This window comes from Cannabis sativa, chromosome 8, assembly GCF_029168945.1.
Source record: "Cannabis sativa cultivar Pink pepper isolate KNU-18-1 chromosome 8, ASM2916894v1, whole genome shotgun sequence".
In the NCBI taxonomy this organism is placed as follows: Eukaryota; Viridiplantae; Streptophyta; class Magnoliopsida; order Rosales; family Cannabaceae; genus Cannabis; species Cannabis sativa.
The window spans coordinates 5,760,074-5,786,713 of record NC_083608.1 but is presented as its reverse complement, the minus strand read 5'-3'; the positions used below and the strand labels follow the sequence as shown (position 1 = coordinate 5,786,713).

Genomic DNA, 26,640 nt, shown 5'->3' with positions numbered 1-26,640 from the left:
ATTTAATTTTAAAACTGACACTAAAAAATACTCTTAGTTTTAGGTGTCGGTTTAAAACTGAGATTTAAAAAATTCAATTGTGTCGGTCAGTAAACCGACACTAAAGCCTAAACTGAGATTTAAAAGAATTAAAAAAAAACACACCTATATGGTCTCGTTTTATAACCGAGACTTATTCTCTTAAATCTCGGTTACAAACCGAGACCAAAGGGAATGAAAACATAAAATCCAAAATCAAAACAAACCCCCCTACGCCTCATCTCATTTCTCTTGTCTTCTTCCCCAAACCAAAACCCTATTTCCCATTCGCGCCTCACCCTCCACCTTTCCTCTCTCTCGTTCTCTCTACCAGACCAGCTCTCTCAACCCAGTTTCTCTCTCTGTTTCTCGACCTATCTCACCCTCTCTTCTTCGCGGTTCCTAGTACGACTATGATGAGCTATCATCGTCGGCTAAGGGCTCGAACAGGAGCCACCAAGGACCTAGTTGACTCTCAACCTTGAGGAAAAATGGAGCTTCTTCCTCCCATACCATAATTTCTCTATCTCCATCATTCGCCTCAGTCTCGGCCTGACATGATTTACCACCTTCGGCTGTTGTTCACCAAGGAATAACCATGGATGATCTTCCTGTGCTCTTGAAACCCAATGTTGAATGGGTCTTGTGTCCTCTCTCATCTCTCTTGATTTTTTGGCAGAGCCACGATGGTCATGATGTCGAATGGGTCCCGAGCTCTTCTCTTCCATTTTCCTCTGACGAGACCTGGTGCTCAGCTGCCTTTCATGGAGGATAAGAATTACATGCTCAGATCTAAAAATGAATCACGGTTCTAATATATTTTATCTATCCTGTTTTGTAACTAGATGTAGTTTAATGTATTTCTTGATAATTCTCTTTAATTTGGGTTTTGAAAATTGTTTAATTTTGATAAAATTAAACTTTTTTCCAGCTTTTGTTTGAAATTTGAGTTATGAGTATCTGATTATGGGAAACAAATAGATCATAAAATATAAAGTTTCCAATACATTATGTCTAGTAACTGTTCTTTAGTGTTAAATCTTGTGTGGATAAGTATGACACTACATTACATTGATGAAGCTTTAGTTTGTAAACTTTAGCTTGAAGTGAAGATAAAATCTTCAATTAAAAACATGGAGAGTTTGTAATTTGTTATATACATGTATTCTCTCCTAATTGATTGTTCCTAAAATGCTATAACATTTTTCTTCAATCCTACAACCTATCTTGATCAGTGTTTTATCAGCCAAGTACTTGATTGATCAAATGGCTTGGTCTAGAAGTATAAGTGCTAGATTATCAGTCAAGTGCTACTGAAAGTTCATACCAGGGTTAGATCACTTTTTCATTTTTCTTGCTTATTTTTTGTTAGTGAAGCTTGCATTAATGTATGAGTAGAAGTATAATTTCTATGAAAATATTTCTGAGAAGGTTGTTTGTCCTAATTAGAAAAGCCAAGAAATGATATGTTTCCCTTTCAGTATTAATTTGTTTCCACTAATTAAATCTTATTTTAAGCTTTAAGTTTCTAACACAATTTTCATTTTAATTGGCACACTCTAACAGTGGATCCATGAATTGAGGCAATATGCTCCAACCGTCCCTATTGTGCTAGTGGGAACATAACTTGGTATATTTCAAAATGTTGACCACATTGGTGAACTACTGGAAAGCTGGTGTTTGTTTATGACTTTTTGTGGATGCTTTCAAACTAGGTAGCTAGTCTAGATTATACTTTTTCTTCACCTATTTTTTTAGTTCCTAAGTTGTTCAAGGGTGTGAATACTCCCATTTAGCAAATAAGTATTTGATTTTTAACCATTCCATTGTTTTGATTTTGAAAAGATGTAGCGTGATTTTTCATTGTATGCCTTGGTAAATGTCTACAAATATTTGCAAGCAACTCAAGTGTAGAGGATAATGTTCGAATTTATTTTACTAGGATCTTAGATCTACTCACAAGTATGTTGTTTAACACCCTAAATATGAACTTTCTAAAACGATAAATAAACACATATAAAGTTATGAAAACCTTACATTGGTTGCAACGGAATAATGTCTCCTTCCACTCAGATCTCTAACCCTTGTATCCTTTCTGTCACAGAGTATTATCAAGATCTGAGCCCGAATGTCGTTCTCTTTGTGTGTGATCCTTCACAGTCTTCCAATTTATGATGGAGGTACCACTTGCTGTGTGTGGGCACTACTCTATCACTGAGGGTTTCGAAACTTAGAAGAGGAAAAGAGAGAGGGTTGGTTCGGCTATAGAGAGGGGGAAGGCTCAGTTTTCTAAAAAAGTAATTTTTCTGATTTTTTGACAAAAAGCATTAATTTGACAGAGCCATCACTTTCTATTTATAGGCAACTACTACGTTTAGGTTAGTAATTATTTGGCATTAAAATAATAAAAATATTAATTGGAAAAACAAGCTTAAGTGGCCGGCCAAGGTGTCTAATGGGCCTCACTTGGTTTTTGTAGTTTTCACAATTTTTATTTCTATTTTCTCAAAAATGTCAATTTTCCAATTCTAACCTTTTAAATGCCAAAACTAATTATTTAATAACTAAAATAGATTATTAAAGAGTAATTTGCGGCATAAATACCTAAGTTATATGCCGAGTAGCAGATAAATACCTAAGTCTTATTTTTGGCGGTAAAAATACCTTCCGTCACACTCTTGGAACTTCTGTAGGTACCTCTCCGTTATGTGCCAGATTAGTGTCTACGTGTCACTTGTTCATTAGTCCATGTCATTATTATTTTTTATTTATTATTTAAATGTTTAAAAATGATTTTAAAAATATTAAAAATAAACAAAAATAAATATAATCAATATTTTTTATCATTAATTCTTATATATTTAAAAATTAAATAAAACTTATTTTTTAAAATAAAAAAATTACACAATTAACAAACACATAGTCATAGTCTTCTTCATCATCGTCTTCTGAGAACTAGAGGTGCAAACGAGAGAACACCCCCCATCGTCATCGTCTTCTTCCTCCTCAGCAACAACAGCCCTATTTCACATACCATATCTGCTAAAATCACAGAAAAGAACAAAACTTAGAACCTCAAATCGTCTTCTCCATTGTGTTCTTCATCTCCCTCACCATCGTCTTCAACCAAAAATCTCAAAAAAATTTCTCAGCCAAAACCATTCACAAACATTCTCACTAAGAGAAAACTGATCTAACCAATTTTAGCATCAGTACTTGGTGGTTTGGTTGTGACTTTGTTGATAGCAGTGGCTGTTTTTGTTGTCTTGAAAAAGAAAAAGATCCCAGGTAAGTAATTATAAGATTGTATATTTTATATAAGTCTATTACAAATGAACAAGCAATTAATATATAGAAATTAATTTTGTAGCTTTATTTAATAAATTTATTAAAACATTAAATATTGCAGATCCCAGTGCTTAAAAGAATGCATTTGAATCCTCAAAACGACAATTACAAACAATTTTGAGCGAATTCTTGGAAAAGGGGGATCTGGAACCGTTTACCATGGCTTGATAGATGACAATACTCAAGTAGCTGTGAAAGTGCTTTCTTCTACTTCAATTCAAGGTTAACAAACTCTACTCAAATATCCCAAAACTGAAAAAAAAAACCAGTAAATTTCTCCCACAAAAATTCTCATCTATAATATCATGAAAAAGAAAATATAAAAGGTAAACAAAATACCAGCACTCAAGCATCCCAGATCCATCCAAATGCCGTCCTCTTGTGCGATTTTCTTGACTGTACAGAAACATCATCCAGTCCTCTTGTGCGATTGCAACATCATCGTCATCCTCTTGTGCGATTGCAACCCCAACACTCAAGCTTCCCAGATCCATCAAGATGCCCCGATCTCAACCTTGTTGTCCTCTTGTGCGATTGCTCTGTCCGGCTTCGAGCAGAGAGAAATCGAGAAAGAGAGGGACTAAGAGAGTGGATCCAGAAAGAGAGGGATTGAGAGAGTGGAGAGAACTCAAGCGAGATCGAGAGGGAGAACAAGCTTCGGTGGGAATCTCGTCCATCGGTTGTGGTAGAATGCCTCACCGAGGTCGGGCGGAGGTGCGCCGGAGATGATACCTGTGAGAAGAGAGAGGAGGAGGTGATAGGTTAGGTTGAAGATGAGAAAGGAAGAAGACGGATAGAGAGAGAGAGAGTAAAAGGAAAAAAATATTTATTTTCTTATTTTTTATAATTTAAAATTAATTTTTAAAATATTAAATTATTATTTAAAATAAAAATAAAAATAAATCTACCTGCACCAATCACAACGTGCCATGTAGGTACTGACCTGGCACTTAACGTCCAGGTACCTACGGAAGTTCCAAGACCCTAACAGAAGGTATTTTTACAGCCAAAAATAAGACTTAGGTATTTATCTGCTACTCGACATAAAACTTAGGTATTTATGCCGCAAATTACTCATTATTAAATAATATTGTCATTTAATTTAATTATTAATTAGACATATAAAGTCTATTAATTAATAAATAAACCTAGAATCTCTTTTCTTTACAATTTCACCCCTACTTAGTGAAAATTCACAAATTAGACATAGTCTAACTTTAGAATTATAATTGATTAATCACAAATCAATTATTGAGTCTTACAAGAATTATAGTCTCAACTAGAATGGGCACCACGGATCTATATGCTGAGCTTCCAATAAGTGAACCGAATTTACTAAGTAAATCCCTACTTATTAATTCCTCGTTGAATCCACTCTTAGAACTTAGAATTGCACTCTCAGACTTATATAGAGCATATTATATGTTCCACGATATAGATATGCTATCTCATTTAACCATTGTTATAATCTTATTGTGATCAAAGATCCTCTATATAGATGATTTACATCGAGATGGGATAATTTTACCGTTCTCACCCCTCAACGTATTTTTCCCGTTAAAACACTTAGCTACCTGTAAATGATGTTCAGTGATCTAAGAATTAGTCACTTAAACAAGAGCTCATCCATTTACTTCTATTTAGCTAAGTTCGAAGGGAATCATCACTTGACTTCTATACACCAGTAGAAGCTATAGATTCCATATTTATGTTCAGCACTCCCACTCAATCATACTATCATGTTCCCAAAATATACGTATCACCCTGACCCAAAAGTAGGCTTAACTAATAAATCAAAGAACATGAATAGTACTCCTGAGTTGAACCTAAGCATATCAGGATTCAGATTCTTTTAATCTTAAGATCAACTACTGATATTGACTTAGAAAGATATGACGGTAAGTTTATAATATCTTAACTAAGTTGCAATATCGGTCCAGTCCAATGTATACTCCATACATTCGAAACTAGTATACTTTACCTTTGTCCTAGAAAAAACATAACACTTACTCCAAGTGTAAGTACACATCATCGCTGATTATCACATCAGTGTAAATTCAAAACACTAATGAAATAGGGACTTAGTCTTTTGATTCATATGATCACAATCACATTCCACTGTGTTGACGATACTGTAATTGTGAATAAACATATGATCTGGACTTAACAGATTTTGTGTGTAAATGTAATAAACATATTAAACCATTAGCATGTAAAATTCATGCAAACATAAATCAATTCAAATTTCTTATATTGATAACTAATCAGATTGTAAAGGGTTATATTTAGGGCACAAAACCCAACAGATAAATGACCAGTTTGGTCAAAATCTATATTTCTTTCAAAAAAAAAATGTTGACCACATTGGTACTAGCTAGGAAGAACCATTTAAAGTTTAGCCAAAATTTTGAGTTAAAATATAAATTTATGTTGCTAATGCAGATTTGAGGGATGACAAACAGTACCTGATTGATCATCCTGGTGCTACTCCAATCATATCAGCACAGGCAAGTCACTCTCTCTTACATTAAAAGAGACAAGATAATAAGAAAAGATATAGAGAGAAAAGGAAGAATCTTTCTCTTTTTTTTTAATATTTTTTTCCTTAAAAAAATTATTTTATTTCTAATACCATGGAGTAGATGATAGCTTATGGTTCAATATTGTTGCAGGGTGAAGATCTAAAGAAGGCAATAGTAGATTTGAATGAACCATAACTATGATTAATGATCACAGTTCATAGTAGCAATAACATATATTACCTTAATAAATTTGTTATGTATTTTTATAGTGAATAAACACGTTTATTATTTTATGTAGAATAATAGTAGTTTTTAATAATATGCAATTAACAAATTATTTTAATTTATTGTAAATAATATTTTTATTATGCTTCTAAATTCTTTTTGTTGATTTTTAGTATTTTTTTTTTTAATTTTTTCAATTCCCTTAAGTCTCAGTTTTAAACTGACACTAAAAGGTGTTTAAGTGTCGGTTATAAAATGACACAGAAACTCAATGGTTTCGGTTGTAAACCGACACTAAAAGAAAAAACATATATGTATACTTTAAGTGTCAGTTATAAGACGACACCAAAACTCAATAGTGTCGATTTATAACCGACACCAAAAATTTGACTTTTTGTCATTGTAGAATAGGTGTCGATTCTATGAACTGACACTAAAAGTATAAGTGCTAGTTTAAAACTGACACCAAAAGTACAATTTGTAGTAGTGGAACTTAATAGGAACCAAATTCGCTCTATCACTTACATTACTACTTGCAAGTCGAGCTAATGCGTCAGCAGTCGTGTTTTCTCCCCTTAAAATTTGTGTGAGACCGTAGCTTTTGAACTGTGCGAGCAGATCGTGTATTTTGCTCAAATATGCTATCATCTTTTCTCTGTGAGCCTTGTATTCTCAAGATTTGTGATTTACCACAAGCTGTGAATCACTGCAGATTTCAATATGTTCGGCTTTCATCTCTGGGCAAGTTTTACTCCGGCGATCAAAGCTTCATATTTGGCGTGGTTATCGGATGCTTTAAATCCAAACTTGACTGCAGCGTGCAAGTGTTGGCCCCAGGTGTGACAAGGGAAATTCTTGCACCGGATAGTTCTGTAGTCGACCCATCCACATGTAGTTTCCAAGTCGGCTTGTCTTCACTGTAACTTGGCTGAGGTATTTGTACTGGCTCGGGGTTGCCTTTTGATATGCTTTCTTCCTTGCCTGTGCATTCTACTACAAATTTTGCTAAGGCCTGACCTTTGATTGTTGTTCGGGGTTGAAAAGTAATGTCATACTGACCCAGTTCTACCGCCCACTTGAGTAATTGTGTAGAGGCATCCGACTTTTGTAATATTTGGCGTAATGGTTGGTCTATGTACACCCGAATAGGATGAGCTTGAAAATAGGGCCATAACTTTCTTGTTGCTAGAATCAGATAGTAAGTGAGTTTCTCTATCAATGGGTATCAGCCTTTGGCCTTAACAAGTCTCTTACAAATGTAATAGACCGGATGTTGTATATTGTTTTCCTCTCAGATCAGCACGGCAATTACATCATGCTCCGTGACAGCCAAGCATATGCCAAGTTCTTCTCCGTCTATAGGTTTTGAGCGTACGGGAGGATTTGCAATTTACATTTTTAGCTCTTGAAAAGCTTTTTCACATTCCTCTGTCCACTCAAATTGCTTGTTTCCCTACAGGACGTTGAAGAATGGAACACACTTGTCTGTTGATTTTGAAACAAATCTACTGAGTGCGGCGATCCGACCAGTCAAACTTTGTACTTCCTTGGTTCTTATTGGTGATGTCATATCCAAGAGGGCTTGAATCTTACCCGAGCTTACTCCAAAGGAGCACTTTAAGGGATTGCGTTTCATGTTGTATTTCAAGAGGACTTTGAAGCATTTTTCCAGGTTATCTATGTGCCCCCCAGCCTTCCTAGATTTGAGGAGCATGTCACCCACATATACTTCCGGGTTTCGTCCGATCTGGTCTTTAAACATCTTACTTACCAATCTTTGGTATGTGGCTCTAGCATTTTTTAGACCAAATGGCATTACTTTATAGTAATATAGACCCATATATGTTCGGAAACTTGTATGTTCTTGGTCCGGTGGACGCATTTTAATTTGGTTGTACCTCGAATAAGCGTCCATGAAGCTCAATATTTCATGCCCTACTTTTGCGTCCACAAGCTGATCGATTCGTAGAAGTAGAAAACAGTCTTTGGGGCACGCCTTGTTGAGGTCTATGAAATCAATACATACTCGTCATTTTTTGTTCAGCTTGGGTACACGTATGGGATTGGCAACCCAAGCAGGGTAGAAAGCTTCACTTATGAAGTTGTTATTTCGTAGTTTCTCTACCTCTTCCTTCAGGGCTAGAGCTCGCTTTTTGTCCAATAGCCTTCGCTTTTGTTGAACTGGTCGTAAGTTGGGATCAATATTTAGGATGTGCAAAATTACAAAATGATCAATTCAAACCATATCCTCATGTGACCAGGCAAAAATGTCAAGATTTGCTCCCAAAAATTTTATCAATACAGATTTTACTTCGACCAACAAAACTTTTCCAATTTTAAGCTTTTTGGCCGGAACATGAGGGTGGATCTCTTCCGTGCCAGTGATGCTAGGTTCTTCGAGGAACTGGATAGGAACTAAATTCGCTCTATCACTTACATTACTACTTGCAAGCCGAGCTAATGCGTCACCAGTCGTGTTTTCTTCCCTTGGAATTTGTCTGAGAGCGTAGCTTTTGAATTGTGCGAGCAGATCGTGTATTTTGCTCAAATATGCTATCATCTTTTCTCCTCAAGCCTTGTAATCTTCAAATACGTGATTTACCACCAGTTGTGAATCACTGTAGATTTCAATATGTTCAGCTTTCATCTCCCGGGCTTGTTTTACACCGAAAATCAAAGCTTCATATTCGGCCTCGTTATTGGATGCTTTAAATCCAAACTTGACTACAGCATGCAAGTGTTGCCCCCCAGGTGTGACAAGGGAAATTCCTACACCGAATAGTTGATCTGCAGCCGACTTGTCCACATGTACTTTCTTCCTTGCCCGTGCTTTCTACTACAAAGTTTGCTAAGGTCTTGCCTTTGATTGCTGTTCTAGGTTGGAAAGTAATTTCATACTGACCAGTTCTACCGCCCACTTGAGTAACTGTCTAGAGGCCTCTGGCTTTTGTAATATTTGGCGTAACGGTTGGTCTGTGTACACCCGAACAGGATGAGGTTGAAAATAGGGCCTTAACTTTCTTGTTGCTAGAATCAGGTAGTAAGTGAGTTTCTCTATCAATGGGTATCGACCTTCGGCCTCAATAACTCTTTTACTAATGTAATAGACCGGGTGTTGTATATTGTTTTCCTCTTTTATCAGCACGGCACTTACAACACGCTACGTGACAGCCAAGCATATGCCAAGTTCTTCTCCGTCCAGAAATTTCCAAAGTATAGGAGGTTTTGCGATTTGCGTTTTTAGCTCTTGAAAAGTTTTTTCACATTCCTTTGTCCACTCAAATTGCTTGTTTCCTCGTAGCACGTTGAAGAACGGAACACACTTGTCTGTTGATTTTGAAACAAATCTACTGAGTGTGGCGATCCAACCAGTCAAACTTTGTACTTCCTTGGTTCTTGTTGGTGATTTCATATCCAGGAGGGCTTGAATCTTCTCCGGATTGGTTTCAATTCCTCGGGCGTTGACAATAAAGCCCAGAAACTTACCCGAGCTTACTCCAAAGAAGCACTTGAAGGGATTGAGTTTCATTTTGTATTCCAAGAGGACTTTGAAGCATTCGTCCAGGTCATCTATGTGCCCCCCAGCATTCCTAGATTTAACGAGCATGTCTTCCACATATACTTCAATGTTTCGTCCGATCTTGTCTTTAAACATCTTATTTACCAATCTTTGGAATGTGGCTCTAGCGTTTTTGAGACCAAAGGGCATGACATTATAGCAGTTTAGACCCATATTTGTCCGGAAATTTTTAAGTTCTTAGTCCAATGGATGCATTTTTATTTGGTTGTACCCCGAATAAGCGTCCATGAAGCTCAATATTTCGTGCCCTGCTGTTGCGTCCACAAGATGATTGATTATTGGAAGTAGAAAACAGTCTTAGGGGCACGCCTTGTTGAGGTCTATGAAATCAATACACACTCGCCATTTTTTGTTCGGCTTGGGTACTAGTACGGGATTGGCAACCCAAGCTGGTTAGAAAGATTCAATTATGAAGTTGTTATTTCGTAGCTTCCCTACCTCTTCCTCCAGGACTAGAGCTCGCTCTTTGCCCAACGGCCTTCGCTTTTGTTGAACTGGTCGGAAGTTGGGATCAATATTTAGGACGTGCGAAATTACATCCATTCCAATCATACCCTCATGTGACCAGGCAAAAATTTCCAGGTTCGTTCTTTACTGGACTCGGTGTCGTCCCTGGAATGGAAAAACCACTGGTTTTACTTTGTGATAACATTGGAGCCATAGCCAAAAGTAAGGAGCCTCGAAGCCACAAGAGAAGTAAGCATATCGAAAGGAAGTATCACGTCATGAGAGAATATGTGGCAAGAGGGGATCTACTGGTGGAAAAAGTTGACACAGAGGACAACCTAGCTGATCCATTCACGAAAGTCTTAGCAGGAACTGCATTTGAAAAGCACTGTCATAATTTAGGATTAATTAAAATGTATTGATTTTTTTATATAATTGCAAGTGGGAGTTTGTTGGGTTTTATGCCCTAAATAAACTCCAATTTCAATGTAATCTTTATCTTTTAAATATCAATACAGAAACAGAAGTATTTTTATCACTCATTTGTGTTTTATTTGGTTCATGTTATCATTTACTTGTTTATTTGATTTATAAATTCATCCAAATCCATCTCACATTTACATTCTTGTTTATTGTGTCATCAACATAGTGGAAAGTAATCAAGATTATGTGATTAAATATATATTCCTAGATTTATCAGTACACAGGGTTTAACTGATATGTGAATCTACAACATAATTTACTTGCACCTTGGATACGTGTTTTGTTCTTTCTAAGGCATTCGTTAAAGTAAAGCTTGGGTTGGATGCATGGAGTATGCATCGAAAGGGACCGATATTGAACTTTGATTTAGATATATTAAACTTACCGTAATATCTATTCAATTCAATATCACCTAGTTTATCCTAGATCAAATGATCTTAATTCTGATATGGTTAGGTTCAATCTCAGGAGTATTATACATTTTCTTTGATTTGTTAGTTAAGCCTACTTTTTGGTCAGGGTGATACGTATATTTTTGGAACATGGTGGTGCAATTGAGTGGGAGCGCTAAACATAGATATGGAATCTATAGCTTATATCTAGCAAATAGAAGTGAAATCATGATTTCCTTCGAGCTTGGCTAAACAGAGATAAATGGTTGAGTACTCATTTCAGTTCACTGAAATATCATTTATAGGTGGCTAAGTGTTTTAAGGATAAAATACATTGAAGGGTGTAACGGTAATTTAATCCCTATACAATGTAAATCATCTATAGAGGATAATTGATTTTTGGGATTATATCAATGGATAATTGATAGTGTATCTATATCGTTGAACACATAGAGAAATCTATATAACTCAGAGTGCACTTCCAAGTTCTATGCGTGGATGCAACAAGGAATTAATAAGTCAGTGAAATTACGTGGTAAGTTCAGGGTCGGCTTATTGCAAGCTCGGATATATAGGCCCATGATCCCCATACTTGTTGAGACAATAGTACTTGTAAGACTCAGCTAATTGATTTTGATTAATCAATTATAATTCTATAATTAGACAATGTCTAGTTTATGAATTATCACTAAACAAGGGAATTGTGAAGAAAGAGTTTCTAGGGTTCATTTGTTAATTAAGAGACTTTGGTTAGTCTAATTAATAAATATATTAAATGACATTATTATTTAATAATTAATTTTTAGTTATTCAATAATTAGAATTGGCATTTAAGTGGTTAAATTGAAAAATTGGCGTTTTTGAGAAAATGAGACGTAGAAATGATAAAATGGCAAATTTACAAAAGTGGGGCCCATTATCCTTTACATGGCCGGCCACTTATGTAGCCTATTTATCATTTATTTTTTTATTATTTTAATGTCAAATAAATCTAACCTAACCCTAGGTGTTTTGCTATAAATAGGTAGTGATGGCTTCTGGAAAAAGATGATGCATCTCATTCCTTCAGAGAAAAACTCAAAGCCTTCTTCCTAAACCTAGTCGCCACCTTCTCTCTCTTCCTCTCTTCTGAAAACCAAACCCTATAGTGAGTGAGTGAGTGCCCGCACACATCAAGTGGTATCTTAATCATAGTGTGGAAGATTGTGAAGAATTCAGATTCAAGAGAAGGACATTCGGGCTCAGATCTTGGTGATACTCTGCTACAGAAAGGATACAAGGGTTAGAGATCTGAGTGGAAGGAGACATTATATTCCACTGCAACCACTGCAAGGCTTCTCATACTTTATATGTGTTTATTTCATATCGTTTTAGAAGTTCATATTTAGGATGTTAAATAACATACTTGTTAGTAAATCTAAGATCCTGGTAAAATATTTCCAACAACTGGCCTTAGAGCCATGGTAATTGATTTACCTTCAAGAAATTTGGACTTAAAATGATTTGTGTGTGATTTGGATGGTTTCATGTTGATCTGTGTGTTATATGATGATTGATTGATGCTTGTGAAATTTTATGAAAAGAAATTAAATTTTCGTTTCTGGAGTTATTTTTTTTTTCGATAGTTTGGAAAAAATTAAGCAATTCACTTTTTTACAGAACTTAATTTTGATTTTATTTGAATTAGGTATGATTTTTTGAAGTTTTGAAAAAAGATAGGGTGATGAATTGAATTAGTTATGATTTTTTGAAGTTTTCAAAAAAGATAGGTTGATGACACACCCTCACGAGCGCGAACCTGAGCTTCACTCGGTCAGCAGCGTGTTCGGACAGCCCCTGTCCGAAGAAACACGCTGAGGGATGTCTGAAATCCCTTCCTCCGCACGCGGATAGGCTGCGTGCAGCCTCTAGTGCCGAGGTTCCTCAGCTGTGTCACCCAGTGAGCGCGCGCACAACTCTAACTATTAATTTCATGCTTTTTCATGCTTTTTCATGGAATTAATTTCTGATTTTTTGTGTAATTTTGTATTTTGATTTTTACATTTTATATTTCAAATCTAACTATCATAATTAAATTAATTAGTATTTTTTAAAATTAATTTAAGATATTAGTGTAATTTGAATTTGAAATTGGTAAAAATCTATCTTTTTTGCTTAATTAATTATTTTATTTTAAAATTTGATTATTTTGTCTTATTTTTAAATTTAAGGTCAGATATTAATATTTTTTAAATTATTATATCTTTTTTAAATAAATTGACCTCATTTAAATTTAAAAGATGATTATTTTTATCATGATATTTTGAATAGAAATAGGATATTATGCTAACTTTTAATTTTTATTTTTTTATTTAAATTAAATTATAAAAATCAGAGTAAGGATATTAAATTATCAATTTTATTTTATTGAATATTTAATTTATAAAATAACATGAAATGTAAAACATAATTAGCATTTTTTTTTTTTGAAAAAAATATTTAGGTTAGTTGAAACCTAATTTTTCAAAATTATAGATTTAATTTTTATTGTTATTTATTTATTTATTTAAACAGAAATTTTTTTTATTATTATTTTTTTTTTGAAAATTATTAAATAAATCCTATATCCAACTATCCAACTTGTTGCAAGAGTATGTGTTTTAGCTTGTTTGTAAATTTTATAAAACCTATTATTGCTTGATCTGAATTGCCATGGTTAACTTGTTGACAGATCCAATGATATGATTTTAACACATGGTTCAATTGTCAATAGGTCAAGAAAATAATTTATTACAGGTAAATTTTACATTCTTCTTTCATCTGTGTATGACCTATTAACGTGATAGGATCCATCCAAATCTGTGTGCCTGTTTGAGCCTATATGTTTACTTTATGTTTAGATGCATATAGGTAGTTCATTTAATTTTTAATTAAGATGGACTAGGTTGCTAAATAAAATGTCACACCATGATAGATTTTATTTAGTTCCATTTAGGTTTTTGGGCCTATTCAATTAATAACAGTTGTTCATTTTAAGGTTAAATTCGAATTTGCTACCGCCACCGGTAGATGGGCACTGAAAGTTATCGTTGGAGGCCCACACATTCCTGGACATTCGGGCAAAGCTCGGGAGAGGTATGCCCGAACAGCGCAGTACGAGCAAGAAGAAGTTATCCTGGCTGTGGAAGAAAGGAAGTCCAAAATGTTAGAATATGTTTTACCAGGATCTAGATTTACTGACAAGTATGTTTCATTAACATCCTAATATGACTTTCTAAAACAATGAAATTAAACACATATAAAGTTTTAGAAAACCTTACATTGGGTGTAGCAGAATAATATGTCTCCTTCCGCTGAGATCTCTAACCCTTGTATCTGTCCCAGAGTATCACATAGATCTGAGCCCGAATGTCCTTCTCTTCAGTTTGGATTCTTCACAATCTTGCAGACAATGATTAAGATACCACTTGATGTGTGTGGGCACTCACTCTATCACTCAAGATTTCGAAAAATTGAAGAAGAAAAGAGGGAGAGAGAGGTTCGGCTATAGAAAATAGGATAGGAGGCTCAATTTTTCTGAAGGCAAAAATTCATCTGATTTTCATTCACTTCACACTTTTTTAAGTGTGAGCCATCACTATCTATTTATAGGTAACCACTAGGTTTAGATTAGGAATTACTTGGCATTAAAATAATGAAAATATTAATTTGAAAAAGCCTCATAAGTGGCCGGCCATAGAGTAATAGGCCCCACTTGGTGTTTTCCAATTTTGACAATTTTCACTTCTATTTTCTCAAAAATGTCAATTTTCCAATTCTAACCTTTTAAATGTGAAAACTAATTATTTAATAACTTAAATTAATTATTAAATAATATTTTCAATTAATATATTTATTAATTAGACATAATAAAGTCTTCCAATTAATAAATAAAACTTAGAATCTCTTTTCTTCACAATTTCTCCATTGCTTAGTGAAAATTCATAAACTAGACATAGTCTAATTTTGAATTATAATTGATTAATCAAAATCAATTATTTGAGTCGTACAAGCAGTATGGTCTCAACTAGAATGGGGACCATGGGCCTATATTACTGAGCTTCCAATTAGCTGAACTAGAATTTACCAAGTAAATTCTCTAACTTATTAATTCCTTGTTGCATCCACTCATAGAACTTAGAATTGCACTCTCAGTCATATACAACGCTCTATATGTTCCACCATATAGATACGCTATCACATTTAACCATCATTATAATCTCAATAATCAAAGATCCTCTATAGATGATTTACACCGAGTAGAAATAAATTTACCGTTTCACTCCTCAATGTATTTTATCCTTTAAACACTTAACTTCCTGTAAATGATATTTTAGTGAAATATAATCACTGAAATAAGAGCTCTTCCATTCACATCTATTAAGCCAAGCTCGAAGGAAATCATCGTTTAACTTCTAAGTACCTATAGAAGCTATCAATTCCATACAACGGTAAAATTATAATATCTTAACCAAGATCAATATCGGTCCAGTCCAATGTATACTCCATACATTCGAAGCTAGTATACTTTGCCAATGTTCTGGAAAGAACATAACACTTATGCAAAGTGTAAGTACACTTCATCGCTGATTATCACATCAGTGTAAATCCAATGCTTTGATGAAACAGGGACTTTGTCTTTCGAAGCATATAATCACAATCACATTCCACTGTGTTGACATCACTGTAATTGTAAATGACTATATGTTCTGGACTTAATAGATTTTGTACATATATTAAACCATAAACATGTAAACATAAATGACTTCTAATCTTTTATTGATAACAAACAAGATTAAATTGTAATGAGTTTTATTTAGGGCAGAAAATCCCAACAAACTCCCACTTTCACTAACATAAAACAAGTTGTGCATTTCAATCAATCTATTGTCTCGATCTTTAGATCAAGTGTAGTATATTTGACTCATCCCAAATTTGTGGAACTATGTTCATAAAAAATTATGCAACATCCTTTACTATATGCATTACTCATCAAGGGATACTGAAATCTTCACTGCTTATTAAGTACATCTGAATAAACAGAAGACATATCTCTCATTCTTTTAAAGAATGAAATAGAGATAATACAACGTAGAATTTTCTTCCGTTGAATAACTTTCTGGTAATTTTTGAATTTACAAAGTTATATATCTTCACTGATGGAGCATGAATTATTATAGATGGGTTTTTACACTCTTCTAGAATAACTCCTCCACCCCCAGAGTAACCACCATCTCAGATTCTTTATAAGTTGGAGTAGATATAAGGACTTGTAATATATACATTCCTATTATCTCACATATAGGTCACTTTCATAAATCTTGCTTGACTGTCCCTTAATGTTCCTTGTATGATTACATCTCAGATGGCTCCCACTCAATAGTAGGAATCTGGTTAAATTCATACAATAAAGTACATTGAACCTCTTACTATTGTTTTGAGGGATGTCTTGTTGTGACATATTGTCTTAGTCTGAAACTATAAGTTCCTTCTATACTAAGTCATCAACATAGCAATCTAGTATTAGCATTAATGCAAAATACTTGCTAGATATTAAGTAATCAATAGAGATACCATAAAAAATTTATGAGGATTAGGAATTTTTGCCCAAGTCATTCGAATAGACCATGCTAGAATTCTCCTATCTTATTCTCATAATTCTGATAAGTTATTTCTATCCAAATGAATGGTTAGATTTACTTTCTCAGTTGTGTTCTAAAGTTCCTATCGCTAGTGTCAACCAAATGAAGATGGGTTAAGAATTTTGAAATTCTCCCACTCAAATAAGGTAGTGTGATACAATGTCAAAGAACTTTATTGGTATCAATTTCTTTTACAACAGTAATATATTAAATGGAACATAAATCAAGATCAACAATATATTCTGATAATTTGCTAATTCATTATATTACATCCATGTTTAAAAATATGTGTGACAAAGAGTACTGTGGTGTATTAAGTATAGTCCAAAGTTCAAAATGAACTACATATTTCAATAGTATAGTCCACCCCTAAGTATATAGAGATTATGATCCACCCCTAAGATTTCAAGCTTCATCTTCATCTTGGACTAGCTCCACCCATCTGTCCAACGATCCGATTCAACTCGCTAAGATAGCATCCAAGCTCAAGCAGCTGGAGTTGAAATAAGAAGAAAAACAAATAAACATGGTTAGTAGGTCCAGAATTAATAATCTAAGTGGATAATAATTCTCTAAAACTCATCAGTTTATATGAAAAGAAATACCTTGTTTCTTTGCTAGAAATTTAGGACATTGGGATTTCCAGTGGCCCTTTTCATTGCTTTAGAAGCATTTTACTTTTGGTGTATCACCAGAAGTAGCAACTTTTTTCTTTTTAACTGTTTTCACAGCTTGAACAGGCTTCTTGCTATTCTTCCACTTCTGCTTGTTCTTGGGTTTGGAAGTAGAGGCAAAGTTTGTGTCAGCCTTAGCCGCCCCATTAGCATTTCCAGAATTATGGGCTTCAGATCCTTTCTTTTGTGGTCCTCCAATCAAATTTTCAAATGTCTTAAGGTCGTTAACCAACTCGTGAAAGTCTTGTTCCTTCTTATTCATGACATAATTTGAAGTGTAAGGCAGAAAGGCTGGAGTGAGACTATTCAAGATTAGACTCACTTGAGTTGTCTGATCCATAACAGCTCCGTGATTCTGAGCTTCTTGGAATAACTTGTCATTTTGGAGAAGGTGATCATTTCACGTTCTGAAGAGGAGTCATCCATGCATTGATAAAATTCCTCGTCGCTTCAAAGCGAGATTGAATTGATGCCATCTCGAACAGGTCAGTTAACTGGTTCATGATTTGTGCAGCCGTGTCAGTGTTGGCGAACCTTGTTTTCAAGGTGTCAACCATACTGGAAAGCATGATGTATCGAGCTTTGTTGTTGGCATTCTGCCAAAGCTCGTACTTCTCTTTTACAGCTTTTTTTGCATTATCACCCAGCTACTAAGGAGACGGTTCAGTTAACACAAACAGGGAATTTTCACCAATGAGAGCAATGTTAATGTTCTCTTATCATTTGGGAAAGTTAGATCCATTCAGCTTATTATCATTCAACAGTGACACCATGGGATTGGTCATTGTCATGTTGGATACTACAAATAACAATAAATAGAAATCAAGTAAGGTTCAAACACAAAATCTCATTCAGAAATTATTAGCACATAGCAAGTAGGAATGACAAGCCAAAATACTAAAGCATACAATCCTAAATAATTTCCAAGGTCTTCAACAAACTGATATCAATGTCCCGTTTAGGCGAGAGTCAAAGTTACCATCCATTGAATACAGTTGTCAGCTCATCTAAAATGATAAACATTCTAGCAACCTTTTATTCGATAAGAATGAGAGTTCATCGTTGTCCCGTTTCGGCGAGAGTCAAGGCTATTCTATCTTATGAGCTTCCACTATTGTTTCATACTTTTGTAACCCTTATTAAAAGTTGCCACCATTAGGGTGATCCATACTAAAATAAACACTTACAAAAAGTACTTATCTTTCGAGATTCTACAGCGTGAAATTGCTAATGAACGTTCCTCCATTAGGGAGGATTACTCACTAAAACAATAAATATGTAAAACCAACGATGGAGATCGAATATCCCAATAATAATAAAGCTCATTATTTAAAATGTATTTTCTATAAATATTTATTTCAATCTATTTATTTTAAATATATATTTATTTTATTAAAATTTCCAATTTAGAATAAAATTCTAAATATAAATTTTAATTTAATATTTATAAAATTGTACTTCGATGGATATGAAATAAAAAGAATTATTTCCATCTTAGTAATAATTTTCAATAAATAGTTAGAAAATTATTCAATTTAAGTTGTATCAAAAATTAATTTGCAACTCAAATTTAATTTTCTATAAATATATATATTGCATTTCGAAAAAATAAAGTATATAAAAATATAATTTTCGAAATTGCTCTAAAATAAAATAAAAATAAATCCTGAAAAAATTATTCTAATGTTATGTTGGTCCAAAATTAATTAATAAAATTAATTTTCAACTAAAATAAAATTTTCCTATTTAATTAAATATAAAGAAAAATTAAAATATTTAAGTATCATGATGAAAATCAACTTAAATATTAATTTTCTATTTAATTAAATACTACTAGAAAAATACTCCAAGCAAAACAGATAATATCTATCTAGACTTTCATTTACTAATTAATTCATTTTCTAATTATAATATTTTAGTTCATTTATTTTAATTAATCATTAAGTGAAAAAATCATTGATTTAAGTTGGTCCAAAATTAATTAAAATAAATAATTTTTTTTTTTTAAAAAAAAAAACAAAATTTCTTGCATAATTAAATGCAATTTCAAAAAATGATTAAAAAATAAAATTTAAATATAATTTGAAAATTATTTAAAATTAAGCTGTTATAAAAAAAATTTCCAACTTAAAATAATTTTCTATTTAATTAAATGTCATGAAAATAATAATATTTAAGTATCATGATGAAAATCAACTTAAATATTTAATCTTCAATTTAATTAAATGTATTAAATGCAAGGATTAAATAATTAAGTACAAAAGAAACTCAATTATTAATTCTAATTTAATACTAGGAAAATATTTTAAAAAAAATAAGTTGGTCCGAAATTAATTAAAGTAAATAATTAATTTTCAACTTAAAATATTTTCCTAATTAAATATTAGAAAAACTAACTAGTACTACAATTGAAAAACTAATTGAAAAACTAATTGAAAAACAAATTTATATGGTTAGAATATTTTATTAAAATAATAAAATAAAAGAAGTTTGAAAATTTATGGTTTGAAACCCTAAAAATTCTACTCAAACCTTAACTAACCAATCTTTTAAAATTTCATGTTATTTTTGCCAAAATATAGTTTTAATAAAAAAAAAAGTCTAATAAGATAAAATGTTAAACCTACATATTCCTAATCTTATAATTTTAATTAAGAAAATATATTTTAAAAAATAACAAATTTGAAAAAGATATGGTATGGTTAGCAAACTTTGAAATTTTGAACAAGATTATTTTAAAGATAATATTTTAATATCAAAGCAAGATCATTCAAATTTTTTTTTTTTAAAAAAGTAATCTCTGATCTTATAATTAAAATAAATAAAATAATCTAAAATTTTAAAAATAACCATAAGGCTCCTTTTGTGAGAAATCCAATTTTCAAAATTCAAAGCCTACTAATATCTAAAACTAATTTTAATTAATAAAGTAAAATAATAAAAATTAGTTTTATTCTGAAAATTAGATTCTACATAAAATTCTACCAAAAATTGGCTTTTGTTTCAATGAAAAACGATTTTTGAATCAAAAGATATGAAGAAAGCAAGTTTGAGGCACAGGGGTATGCATTGCATACCCCTACGCGTGCGGAGAGCAGGGATTTGGCCGAGGCAGAGGCTGCAAGCAGCCTCATTTCACCGAGGGAGCTCGGTGCTACAACCCTTCAGACAGGAGCTGTGTCTGAGAAACCTCGGTCAGCACTGTCTGAATTGCCGTGCGTGTCCGAGCGAATCCGAGGCTTGTGCGCGCGCGTGAGTGACTAAAATCCTGATATTTTTGTTCAAATTCAAAAAATCATATCTAATTCATTAAAAATCCAAATTATGTTCTGTAAAAGCCTAAATTTATTAATTCTTCGTCTACTTTCCAGTAAAAAAAAATTCCAGATCGAAATAAAAAAAAAAAATTCAGTAACATACATTACGATTTCTAAACTATTATCACATAAGCAGATAAACCACATGAAACCATCCAAATGAATGCAAATCATCATTTTAATTCATATTTCATGAAAGTTAATCATTACCATGGCTCTAAAGCCAGTTGTTGAAATATATTTTACCAGGATCTAGATTTACTAACAAGTATGTTTCATTAACATCCTAATATGAATTTCTAAAACAATGACATTAAACACATATAAAGTTTCAGCAAACCTTACATTGGGTGCAGCGGAATAATATGTCTCCTTTCGCTCAGATCTCTAACCCTTGTATCGTTTCTTTCGCAGAGTATCACCAAGATCTGAGCCCCAATGTCCTTCTCTTCAGTTTGGATTCTTCACAATCTTCCAGACTATGATTGAGATACCACTTGATGTGTTTGGGGACTCACTCTATCACTCAAGGTTTCGAAAAATTGAAGAAGAAAAGAGGGAGGGAGAGGTTCGGCTATAGACAATAGGATAGGAGGCTCAATTTTTCTGAAGGCAAAAATTCATCTGATTTTCATTCACTTCACACTTTTTTAAGTGTGAGCCATCACTATCTATTTATAGGTAACCACTAGGTTTAGGTTAGGAATTACTTGGCATTAAAATAATGAAAATATGAATTGGAAAAAGCCTCATAAGTGGTCGGCCATAGAGTAATGGGCCCCACTTGGTATTTTTCCAATTTTGATAATTTTCACTTCTAGTTTCTGAAAATCGCCAATTTTCCGATTCTAACATTTTAAATGTCAAAACTTATTATAAATAACTTAAATTAATTATTAAATAATATTTTCATTTAATATATTTATTAATTAGACATAATAAAGTCTTCCAATTAATAAATAAAACCTAGAATCTCTTTTCTTCACAATTTAGCCCTTGCTTAGTGAAAATTCATAAACTAGACATAGTCTAATTCTGAATTATAATTGATTAATCAAAATGAATTATTTAAGTCTTACAAGCAGTATGGTCTCAACTAGAATGGGGACCATGGGGCTATATTACTGAGCTTCCAATAAACTAAACTAGAATTTACCAAGTAAATTCCCTAACTTATTAATTCCTTGTTGCATCCACTCATAGAACTTAGAATTGCACTCTCAGTCATATAGAACGCTCTATATGTTCCACCATATAGATACGCTATCACATTTAACCATCGTTATAATCACATTGAACCTAAGCATATCAGGATTAAAATCTTTTGATCTAAGATCAACTAGTTATATTGACTTAGAAAGATACAACGGTAAGATTATAATATCTTAACCAAGATCAATATCGGTCCAGTCCAATGTATACTCCATACATTCGAAGCTAGTATACTTTGCCAATGTTCTGGAAAGAACATAACACTTATGCAAAGTGTAAGTATACTTCATCGCTGATTATCACATCAGTGTAAATCCAATGCACTGATGAAACAGGGACTTTGTCTTTCGAAGCATATAATCACAATCACATTCCACTATGTTGACATCACTGTAATTGTAAATGACTATATGTTCTGGACTTAACAGATTTTGTACATATATTAAACCATAAATGTAACACCCTAACTAACATAGGCGTATTACGTGATTTTTAAACATGCTGTGCAGCTCGTTGCTAATCAACGAGGTTTATGGAAAAACGTGATTAATTAAAATTTTGCTTTTTAATTAAACTTATAAAACAATATTACAAAAGACTCGGGATCCCGATTATAAAATTATTTACAAAAAGATTTAACTGTTTAACTGATACACAAAATAAAGGTCGTCTAACGACCGGTTACAAAAATCAGCCTCGCTGTCCCGATGATCGTACGCTCCAGGCCTAACCGCCCCGACATGTACAATCTTCATAAGCTCGCTCACGGTCCATCAGCTTTAGCCTTGCCTTTACCTACACATAAACGTAGAACTGTGAGTCGACAGACTCAGTAAGAAAAGCATAATAATACTCATACATAATCCCGGTTATAATCAGACGCCCATACCCCTGATCATAACCCTAACTGCCGTGTCCCACACGATACTGAGTCCCGCTACTGCCGTGTCCAACACGGTACTGAGCCACTACTGCCATGTCCAACATGGTACTGAGTTCTGAACGTTCATAGGGACGGTACTATTGACACGTAACAACCTGATCGGTAGAACCGGTCATACTCCGGCTGCTGGTCATACTCCAGCCTGTACCGACGTGTTACTATATCCACCTGATCGGTCGAACCGGTCATACTCCGGCTGCTGGTCATACTCCAGCCTGTACCGACGGGATACGTCAATAGTACGGAAGCACCAACCAAGTGTCAGCCTGATCGGTCGAACCGGTCATACTCCGGCTGCTGGTCATACTCCAGCCTGTACCGACGTGACAGGGTTGGATGGTTCGAAGCCAACAGACATAACTAATGTAATCTAACAGGCTTCCTACATGCACGCTAAACATGTAATCTACATATGCATACTGTTATACTAATCTTACCTGGATTCTGAATTCAGGTGTGCCGGTCAACCTGACTGGAACTTTAGCTGAGCGGCGGATTACAGGCTCCTAAACCATCAAAATCACAACGCTATAAGTGACACGCTAAATCACTTCCCGGGGACTAAAACTAGGAACTAAACGTTTCCCTATCGATAAAAAGCATGGCAATACCCCCTAAAACATAAAAACGAGGAAAACTAGTGTTTCTGAAAATTCCCCAACCGGTAGACCGGTTGCCCAACCGAAATTCCGGTTCTGGGAAATTCAGGACCCCCATCCAGAATTCCGGATGCACAACCGGAATTCCGGTTCCTCGCAGGCAGCAACAATCAAATTTTCATATCTCAACCAATTCAACCCCAAAATTATTCAAACTTTCCAGACCTGTTCTATACCTTCCCTAGAACATATCCAAGGCATCAAAACAACCCAGAAACCTCAAACACGAAAAATGCCATTGGAGCTCAAGCTTTGAGTTCTAAACTCAAACTTGAGCAAAACCACCTAATCATGCATTCCACTAGCTTAATTCTACTTAATCAAGCTTATCTAAGCCTCTGAAAACAATTAAAAACAATAACAACAACACAGCAACAGATTCACAACATTTTCACCAAAAATCACATTTTGAGCTAGAAATTCTAAACTTGAAACAAGGTACTATACATGCATTTCTAATAGCTTAATTAACCTCAAAATAACATACATACATCCCAGAAATTAACCATAAAACCCAGCAGTAACAACAACTAAGAATTCATGCATGCATCACCAACTTTTCATCAAAATTCAACAAAATATAAAGAGAAGTTACAAGAGCTAACCTAGCTTGAAATGGACCTTAAAGAGGGATGAATTCACAAGTAAAACTTCAAAGAAAAAGCCAACTCCAAGCTGCTCCAAAGTGGCCGAAAATGAGAGGAAAGAAAGAGAGGTTTTGAAAGCTTTTTCTCAAATTTTCTAAGTGTTGAGTTTTTTGTGAAAATGAGTAAATGAAAACAAAGCCACATATACTATTTCATTTCAGCCATTAATTAAACAAATAACATTTATTTTTCAAATAATCAAGTTACTAAAGACAAAACACTAATGGGGCAAAAAGACCATTTTGCCCCTCCACCTTAAAACCACATAAATTATACTAAAGGGGTATTTTTGGGAAATTCTAAATTCCTGGCCATTCCCGACATTCCCAATGTCTAAAACCCGTCCCCAAACTACTAACATACTAAGTTGTGATTTCTATTGAGCCAAACGCCGAGTTCCAAAATACCGGGCACCGGAAATGCTAAATATGAAAACTACTGAATAACATAACCATGCATTTCTAAATTCCATAAATAACAGTATAATAAATTATTTAAATAGCTATAAATAATTTTCATAATTAATCATAAACACAGCTAATTTCCAAATTAACTAAGCGGGCTTTACAACTATCCCCCCCTTAAAAGGATTTCGTCCCCGAAATCTAATTTGAATAACTCTGGATATTGAGCTCTCATATCTGACTCTAGCTCCCAGGTGGCTTCCTCCACCTTGCTGTTTCTCCAGAGAACCTTGACCAATGCTATGGTCTTATTCCGAAGGACTTTATCCTTTCTATCCAGGATCTGCACTGGCTGTTCCTCATAAGTCATGTCTGGCTGTAGCTCAAGACTCTCATAACTGAGTATATGAGAGGGATCTGAAACGTATTTTCTCAACATCGAGACATGGAATACGTTGTGAACTGCTGATAAGGCTGGAGGCAATGCTAACCGATATGCCACTTGACCTATCTTCTCGAGAATCTCGAAAGGTCCTGTAAATCTAGGGCATAACTTGCCTCTTTTCCCGAAACGTTTAATCCCCTTCATCGGAGATACCCGTAAAAACACATGGTCCCCTACTTGAAACTCAACATCTCTACGTTTCGGATTTGCGTAACTCTTCTGTCTGCTCTGTGAGGCAAGCATTCTAGCTTTTATCTTCTCTATCGCCTCATTGGTCCGCTGTACTGACTCTGGACCTAGGTATTTCCTCTCCCCTGTCTCATCCCAGTGGATAGGGGATCTACATTTCCTACCGTACAACAGTTCATAGGGAGCCATCCCTATCGTACTCTGATAACTGTTGTTGTAAGAAAATTCTATCAACGGTAGATACTTATTCCATGAGCCTTCAAAGTCCATAACACAGGCTATCAACATGTCCTCCAATATCTGAATTGTCCTTTCGGACTGACCATCTGTCTGAGGATGGATTGCTGTACTAAATTTCAGCTTTGTACCCATTGCCCGTTGCAAACTTTGCCAAAATTTGGAGGTAAACTTCGGATCCCTGTCCGAAACTATAGACTTCGGTACTCCGTGAAGTCTTACGATCTCCCTAACATACAAATCTGCCAACTGATCCACTGTGAATGTTGTTCTAACTAGCAGAAAATGAGCAGATTTCGTAAATCGATCTACCACTACCCAGATGGAATCATACAAACCCGTGGTCCTAGGTAACCCGACCACAAAATCCATCGTAATATCCTCCCATTTCCATTCTGGTAGGGTTAGAGGCTGCAACAACCCTGCTGGTCTCTGATGTTCAGCCTTAATCTGCTGACAAGTGAGGCATCTCGATACGAATTCTACCAAATTCTTCTTCATACCGCTCCACCAGAAGTACGGTTTCAAATCTTGGTACATCTTAGTGGTGCCGGGATGTAGAGAATACGGGGTAGAATGAGCCTCCTCAAAGATCTCATTTCTAAGTTCCACACTATTCGGAACACAAACCCTGGCTTTATACAAAAGCATCCCACTGTCTGACACTGAAAAGTCCTTGGCTTGACCAGCCAACACCTCATCTCGGGCCTTTACTAACTCTGGATCCGTCATCTGAGCGACTTTTATTCTTTCCAACAGATCAGATTGCAGCGTTAAGTTGTGAAGTTGACCTACCACAAACTCAATGCTGGATCTAACCATATCCTCTGCTACCTGAGGAGAGATTTGAACCATACTAGCTACTTGCCCGGGACCCTTTCTGCTCAGGGCATCGGCCACTACATTGGCCTTTCCGGGATGATACAGAATCTCACAATTGTAATCTTTCACTAATTCCAACCAACGTCTCTGTCTCATATTTAAATCCTTCTGAGTAAAGAAATACTTGAGACTTTTATGGTCGGTATAGATCTCACACTTCTCCCCGTAAAGGTAATGCCGCCAAATCTTCAATGCAAAAACCACTGCGGCCAGCTCTAGATCATGAGTCGGGTATCGCTATTCATAATCCTTTAACTGACGGGAGGCATAAGCGATGACCCGATCGACTTGCATCAATACACACCCCAAACCCTGTTTGGATGCGTCGCAATATACTACGAACTTCTCCTTGTCCG

At 34.5% G+C, this 26,640-nt stretch overlaps 1 long non-coding RNA gene across 1 annotated transcript; it reads right to left on the bottom strand.

The window, feature by feature from the left end:
* Positions 1–2,805: 2,805 nt before the first annotated feature.
* On the bottom strand, positions 2,806–4,202 carry LOC133030107 (uncharacterized). The gene is made up of 3 exons (XR_009683991.1): positions 3,706–4,202; positions 3,525–3,618; positions 2,806–3,283 (listed from the first exon to the last, which is right to left on the bottom strand). It is a non-coding gene; the product is annotated as an uncharacterized LOC133030107 (long non-coding RNA).
* Between the last annotated feature and the right edge of the window lie 22,438 nt (positions 4,203–26,640).